Source organism: Myotis brandtii, unplaced genomic scaffold, assembly GCF_000412655.1.
Source record: "Myotis brandtii unplaced genomic scaffold, ASM41265v1 scaffold49, whole genome shotgun sequence".
In the NCBI taxonomy this organism is placed as follows: domain Eukaryota; kingdom Metazoa; phylum Chordata; class Mammalia; order Chiroptera; family Vespertilionidae; genus Myotis; species Myotis brandtii.
The window spans coordinates 8,345,509-8,353,323 of NW_005368707.1; positions in this window are offsets into that span (position 1 = coordinate 8,345,509).

The following is a 7,815-nucleotide window of genomic DNA, read 5'->3' on the forward strand; positions in this document are numbered from 1 at the left end:
ATCTTCTTTATAATCATTAGTCTAAGGACACTTAGGTTGTATTTATGTCTTGGCTATTGTGAATAATGCTGCAATAAACATAGGAGTACATATATCTTTACAAATAAAAGTTTTTAAATTCTTTAGGAAGGTACTCAGAAGAAAGATTGCTGGGTCATGTGGTACTACTCTTAAATTTTTGAGGAACCTCCAGACTATTTTCCAGAGAGGCTGAATCAATTTACATTCTTACCAGCAGTATACAAGTGTTCCCTTTTCTCCAAATTCCCTCCAACACTTATTTCTTGCCTTTTTGATAGTTGCCATTCTACCAGGTGTGAGATGGTATCTCATTGTGGTTTTAATTTGCATTTCCCTTATAGCTAGTGAAGTTGAGCATCTTTTTATATATTTGTTGGCCACCTTTATGTGTTCTTAGGGGGGAAAAATAAATGAATTTTAGGTACATGCCTGCTGCACTATGAACTTACTATAATCAAGACAAAGAAAAACCCAGGACAACGGCATTGCACCACTCTGGGGCACCACTCACACAGCAACTCTGAACAAATGCCACATGAAAAATTTTGTAGAGATGGTTAGTAATTGTTTCCTAAAGGATATAACAGAGTAAGAAACATGCTTTAGTTTAACCTCTAGACTAGAGGTACTATTTTCCCCTCTTCCCAACGCTGACTGCTTATTTTGTGTCTCATTATCTAATTGACCATTTTCTCTGGTCTTTAATAAGATTCCACTCTGTTTCTGGCAAGTCATTTGTGCTAATAATTTCCGGCTCAAGTTCTTTCTATAGCCTCATGTAAATGATGACTTGTTGCTTTGCTGAGAGCTCATTTGCTGGACTGTAATTTTGGTTCAAGAAGAATTAACGTTTTGTAAAACAGATGGTGGGTAATAATTCATCACACCTTGAAAGTTTCAATGATGCTGCTGCTGCCAGAATGAAAGCCAGGTTCATTTAACAGGTGTTCCATTACCTCTCACTAGTGTGCCAGCTGATATAAAACTTTTCTTTCATGCATGCCTTTATTTTTTTATTTTTTCTTGCAAAATCTTCAATAAGCCAAAGGTTCTCTGAGTGGCGGACAGCATATTTTCATAGGGCGAGTCTTTCTGTGTGAATTCAAAGGGAGAAAAAAGCAATCCCTGGACATTCAGCACTTCTTTGGTAGAGAGACAACTACATGATTTTTGCTAACCTTTTAAGATATCCTCTTTGCCGAATCAAATTCAAGACTTAAAATTGCATTTCTAAAGCAGCCATTCTGACTCAGCAACTAAGAATAAGACTGAAAAAAATTTTTGAAAGATCAATGAAATAGTCTTTCCCACACAGAAAGTTGTTTGCAAATTTAAATCCTCCAAGGAGTTACACTGACTTGCTTTGCACAGACTCAGACTTCAAAACTACCTTTTGAGGATTCATTCTATTAACCTTCCCAGGTACTGTGCACAGGCCATGGTGTAGACAAGAATTCTTATGCAGGGATGTGTGTGAACAGGCAAATCTAGGAGGAGGTGTCCTTCAGAATGATGTATAGAAAGTGATGGCCAGAGTTTCTAGCATGATCACAGAAAGAACTAAGATAATCCCTACAATTCAATTTGTTTTTATCTGTAAGAAGTCCTTCCCATTATGATTTTGAAATTCAAAAATGAATATTAAGAGGTGGATCTCACAAAGGTAAAAAGTAAGCTCTGAAAATGCAAGCTGTGCACTCTAAGGACAGACTTCTGGGAGGAAGTAAGGGAACATCTGTTGTGAAAAGATAGGTATTTACCCGGCACCCCTTCTCCAGAGGGGAAATCTGAGGCATGTTCGACATTGTCCCTAGAGCTCCCCAATGGGATTGTGCCCCAGTGGAAACTGATCAACAGCTCATGTTCTGTTTACGTCCTTCCCTTCCCTTTTTCACACCCCCACTTGCTAATCAGTACTTCCTTGGGTCACCTCCAAAGAATTTACTTGCACACAAATCCTTATCCCAATGAGTGCTTCTGAGAAAGCCCAACCTAAGATGATATGTGTGCCCATGAGTCCCTCTGAGCTATAAGAACACCCTGTTTCTTTATTTTCTACTTTTGTAGGCATTATAGAATAAAAGGCAATATAAAACTCAGTCTGAGAATAGAAAGTCTTCTGCAAAAAGGGCTCTTAGTATAGATGAAGATCAATTCCATGCACAACAGGTATTAGTTTCCAAATGCTTCCATACAAATAACCACAAATTTAGTGGCTTAAAACTACATAAATTTATTTTCTCACAGTTTGAAGCCTAGATATCCAAAATTAAGATGTCAGCAGGGCCATACTTCCTCTGAAGGATCTAATGAAAGACCCTTTCTTGTCTCTTCCTGGCTTCTGGTGGCTGCTGGTAGCCTTGGCATTCCTATCCCTCCAACCTCTGCTTCTGTCTTCACACGGTGTTCTTCCTTGTGTGTCTCTGTATCTTCACAAGGCATTCTTGTAAGGACACAAATCACTGGATTTAGGACTTCCCCATCCCCCCAATCTAGTATGACTTCATCTTAACTTGATTACACCGGCAATGTACCTATTTCCAAATAAGATCACATTCACTGATACTGGAGTGTGGACTGGGACATCTCTTTTTGGAGAAATAATTCAACCCACAGCATGCTACATCCACAGAAAAATCAAGTCAAGTAGTGTTACTGGTCTGAAGTCCATGTGCCCAACACTTCAGTAGGCAAATTTCAAAGCATCAGTGTTTGGAGTCAGGAAAGGTTTATTGATCAAGAAGGTGTCAACGGAGAAGACGGGAGCCCTATCGGTTTCTCAGATCCATCTTAATAAAGTACAGAGTCCAGGCTTCTTTTATGTCAAAGGGAGGGGAATTGGGAGGGGCTGTTTTGGTAAAACTCATGCAGCAAGCAGAATTCCTCTAATGATTAGCATGACTACATGCAAAACACAGCAGGCGTGAACAAGACGGAGTCTTAGAGCAGAGCCTTCACTGTTACATGAGTCCCCTTCCCCACTCACTCATACATAAATATGATGATCATCATCATTTAAAAAATCTCCTCCAGCCAGGAATATAGCTGTTAGCGTAAACAGAAAACCCATTCTAATGTTTCCTCCTTATATCAGCTCCTGATTTTTCTTTCTAGGCTAGTTATAGTCCATAGTACTTCTGCTCTGAGAATTTAGTGTTTGCCTTGAATCTCTATTCCACTATCTCCTGAGAATACTGAGCAATTTTGACAAGACAGTGCCTTCCCTTAATAAGGCGAGAACGAAAAGCAGCGGTTTATCAGCCCCTCACAATACCTGACCTTAGCTGAATCCTATTTTGGTCGCTCTGAAAAACACAAACAGCTGGGAGGGAAGCAGCCATGTGACATTTTCAGCCAGTCCCTTGCAGTGGAGCATGTCCTTTGTTAAAAGGCTATTTCTCTCTCATCTTTGTAAGCACACCTGGTTTCCAAGGTAAATACTCCCGGGTTCTTGAGTAATTTACAAACCAGTCATGGCATTTGAGCCACATAAATGTATATTCAGCTTCTTTGATGTGATTTCTCTTTCGATAATGAGAAGACATTGAAAAAAAAGGGAAGGTTATTGAACATACAGAGCAAAAGGTCCATCACTAATTATCTGAAAGCCTGAAGATCCAGCATCCTGATTAGCACAGGCCTGGAAAAAACACAGAGTAAGACTGGACATTTATTCTTCAATTAGGGAGAAGAATAATGGCTGCCTTCCAGATATCCTGGGAGCAACACTTCAACTCCATCACTGCTTGAGCAGAAAAGTAATTGAAAACACAAAGAAGTGCACAGTTAGGGTTTATGAACATAGCATCAAAATGCTCTAGCGTGAAGTCACTCCTGACTTTTTTCAGCTTTTATTTCTTAATCAAATTAGTCCCCCGCTGAGCCAAAAACAAAGAGCAGTTCACAAAATTGTATATGCCATGCTATCTCAACTATTTAAAATGTACACACTTTTAGAAGGGAACATTTTGAAGGAAACAACAAATGACTAGTTATCTTTGAGGATGTGATCATTAGTGTTTTATTATTTTTTTCAAAATTTTTATGTTTAAGTTTTCTACAATGAGCACGTATTAGCAGTATTTTATCATTAATTTTAATATGTGTTGAATGCTTAATGTACATAACACAATGCAAAGAAAATGGTGCATTTTATCCTATTTAATTCTGAGCAAAGGGGGGAATGAAAGAACTTAATGTAGGAAGTGTTATATTTACTAGTGTGGATGAAAAAGGGGCCACATACTAAGCCTGACAAACTCAGGTGAGGCCTGCATGGCAGGTCTTACAAACTCAGAGACCTAAAATAACCACATAGGGTGGTCTGAAGTTAAAACTTCCTAACTAAAAGTGAGCCATAGTGGGTAGGGTAGCCATGTCCTAGGCTGGTATCTTCCTTGACAAATGTCAATCTTTACCTTAACTGAGCCTGTCTATTGTCTTTTTAGTATTATGATAACACTAGAGGCCCCATGCACAAAATCCGTGCATGGGTAGAGTCCCTAGGCCTGGCTGGCAATCAGGGACGATAAGGGCCTTCTGGCTGCCAGCTGGGGCCTTCCTTCCTTCATTCCGCACCACCTCTTGGTGGTCAGTGCACGTCATAGTGAGTGATCGAACTCCCAGTCTCCCAGTCGAACTCCCAAGGGGACACTTTGCATATTAGCCTTTTATATATATATATATAGATACCTTTGGAATGTCAGAGTAATCCCCTTTTTTTCCAGACTCCTCAGGACACATTCTCCCACTGGAATAGGAAACCACAGAACCACAACCCCTCATTGTTATCTTGTTCTTTTGCATATCATCTCCATGTGCTCTAAAAGTTCATTGTTAACTCTCCTATAACCACCAATGTAAAAGATGTGTCTATTCCTTTTACTTTTTATCCAATCTCAGAGATTTTCACACTTTGCTTTCTCCCGCCTCCCCAGTCTATCACCAGTGGATTTCATGTACCCCCTTATGTCGTCCCCTTTGACTCTGATGTATAAATAAGCAATAAAACTCCCATTTTCTGAAGCATTTTCTCAATTCTGGCAATATTGCTTTCTGAAAATTGTCATCAGTTTGGTTCAAATAAACTCATAAAAAATCCCTACAGGTTTGGATATTTCTTATGTTGACACTAGGTAACTTGCCTAAAATCACTTACCTGATAAATGGTAAAGTCAGGATTGAAACCCAAGTCTGCAAAATTTCATTCTGTCTCAGAGAAAAGGGGCTATCCTAATAACAATATCTGAGATAATAAAAATGGTGGAATCAACTTTTATAAAATAAGCTTTGTAAAACTCAAGTAAAAATAATACACCTAAATAAAATAGAAGTATCCCTGGCCAGTGTGGCTCAGTTGGTTGAGTGTCGGCCCATGCACCAAAAGGTCACAGGTTTGATTCTCGGTCAGGGTACATGCCATGGGTCCTTTGTCTTGAGGCTTTTTATCTTTCTTTAGCCAGTGGGAATCCTAAGGGAGGTCTTAAAAGAATATTTAGTAGCTTTCCAGGTGTGTCTTTCGATATGTTGATTCATCCAAATGTGTGTATTTTTCTGGTTAGTTTTATTTTTAAAGAATGTCATTGAAGAGAGAGGGGGACAGAGGCCAGTCTGCCCCTGATAGGTCTGAAATGTGGAAATAATTTGTTCCTAGGTATCCTTGGCTAGGGGAGATAAAACCTTGTGATTCATTAGCTGGATGTAAATTGCTCAAATTGTTTGGCCTTGTTTATTTTGTCTCAGTTTCCCTTATTCCACTTGCCAAAGAATTTCTCTAGTTTCTTACTATCCTGCCTCAATAACAAGGAAATTCTCTCATTCGTTCTTCTGTTGGAAGTGAGGAAAAACCATTTCTTTCAGTGTTCACACCCAATAGAAGATTAATTATAATCTGTCTCTAGTGCCATTTCCTTATTTACCAATAAGTACTCACTTCCCAGCCCTGACTTCCATTCTGGTCTTGCCCAAGTCTTAGGCTAGAATCTGAAAAGTCAGATTATCACCAAAATTTATACATATCCTCATCTATGACATTTCTGCAAGCTAATGTCCCTCTTCCTAAATATTCTCTCCTTTGTCTTCTCTATGTCCCATATCTTTAAGGTTTTAGTTCAAGTTTCACTTATCTGTGAAATTTTCCACTAAAGTCTCCTGCATTACTGTTTTCAAACTTTTCATTTTAAGGCCTTATATCTCAATGTCTTTAGTAAGATCTAATTTATCTGTTTCACATTTAGAGAGTATCTCATAGTTAAAATGCAGTGAAGGTTGATTAGAAAATTTCCAGTGACGTTCATCTATGAAAGATAGACATGTGTCAGAAGGAACATTGGCTCTGATTTCAAATCCTGCTTTTCCTACTTTCTAGTATGTGATCTTTGAAAATCACTTTATCTTTATGTATGTGTATGTTTATTTGTGAAATCATAAATACCCACCCAATATGAGTGTGAAAATATATGACAATCAACTAGTACAACATTTGGCACAGAGCAAGCACTCACTAAATAATAGCCATCAATATTAAAAACCACTTCTTGCCTGATTATTCACCACTAGAGGCCCTGTACACGAAATTCATGCACAGGTAGGGTCAATAAATAGGCTTGGCTTGTGATCAGGGCTGATCTTTTGGGCGACTGGTGGAGCAATCGGTGGGGCAATTGGAGCCCCCACTCACACCCGCCTTGGCCTGGCACCGCCCACTCACCTGCTCCACTATCCTGCTGTGGTCCCGCTCTCGTCGAGGCTCTTTGGGACTGATCAGGGCTGGCAGCGCCTCCACTGCTGCCCACTGCCAATGCCGAGTCTCTGATGCCCGCCATGTTCTGTGCCACCCCCTGGTGGTCAGTGTACATCTAACTCCCGGTTGGTCAAACTCCGGGGAAAATTGCATATTAGCCTTTTATTATATAGGATTTTAATTCAACTCAGTACCAAAAATAGGTAGTGTTTTCTATCACCAATCAATTTTTTGAGGAAAAAATTATATATATATATATATGCACTATCTATCTATCATCTATTTCTCTATCATCTAAGGCTGCTGAAGAGAATAATACTTGTTAATGAAATGGAAACAATGTTGTGAAAACTAAAATAAAAATAACTTCAGGAGATCGGAAGTGGACATGTTTGGATGTGTTAAGCCACGTATCAAGAATGACCTCATGGTTTCTTGGTCCCTATAACAAGAAAGATATAAAATAACATACATTTCTTCTGAGGATCTCTTGAGGAATATCTTGACTGCCCCATTCCTGTCGGCAGGCATTTTAAATCTGCACTGATCTGGAACAGATTAAAAATTATAGGACACAGATGAGATTTATGTGACAGCCTCCTGCATCATTTTCCTCACCTCAGTGACCTTAGTCCCCAGAAGGCCATTTTTATTTTATTTTTTTTAAAGTGCTTCAATGCTGCAGAATTTAACAGGTTGCCTTCCTTTCGCTTACTTCTCCAAAATCCTGCTCTACAAACTTTTTGGCCTTTCAGCTACAGAAATTATTTCTCAAGAATACATAAAAGTGTCAATGTTACCGGGCGGTCTTGTGATGCATGGCATACCTCTTACCAGAGCAAAAGCGGTGGAGAAGGTGTTGCTTTGAATCAAACACTGACCGGGGCCAAAAATCATGATGTAACACATTCCCCAATGGACTAGGTAGAAATGTACAGGATTGGGCTGATGCATGAGATGCACACCACACAGGAGGAGAGCAAGCCCAGCTTTAAGATGAGAACTTGATGAGCCTCAGAACAGTTCTCATGTTAGCTAAATTGAAATTTTGC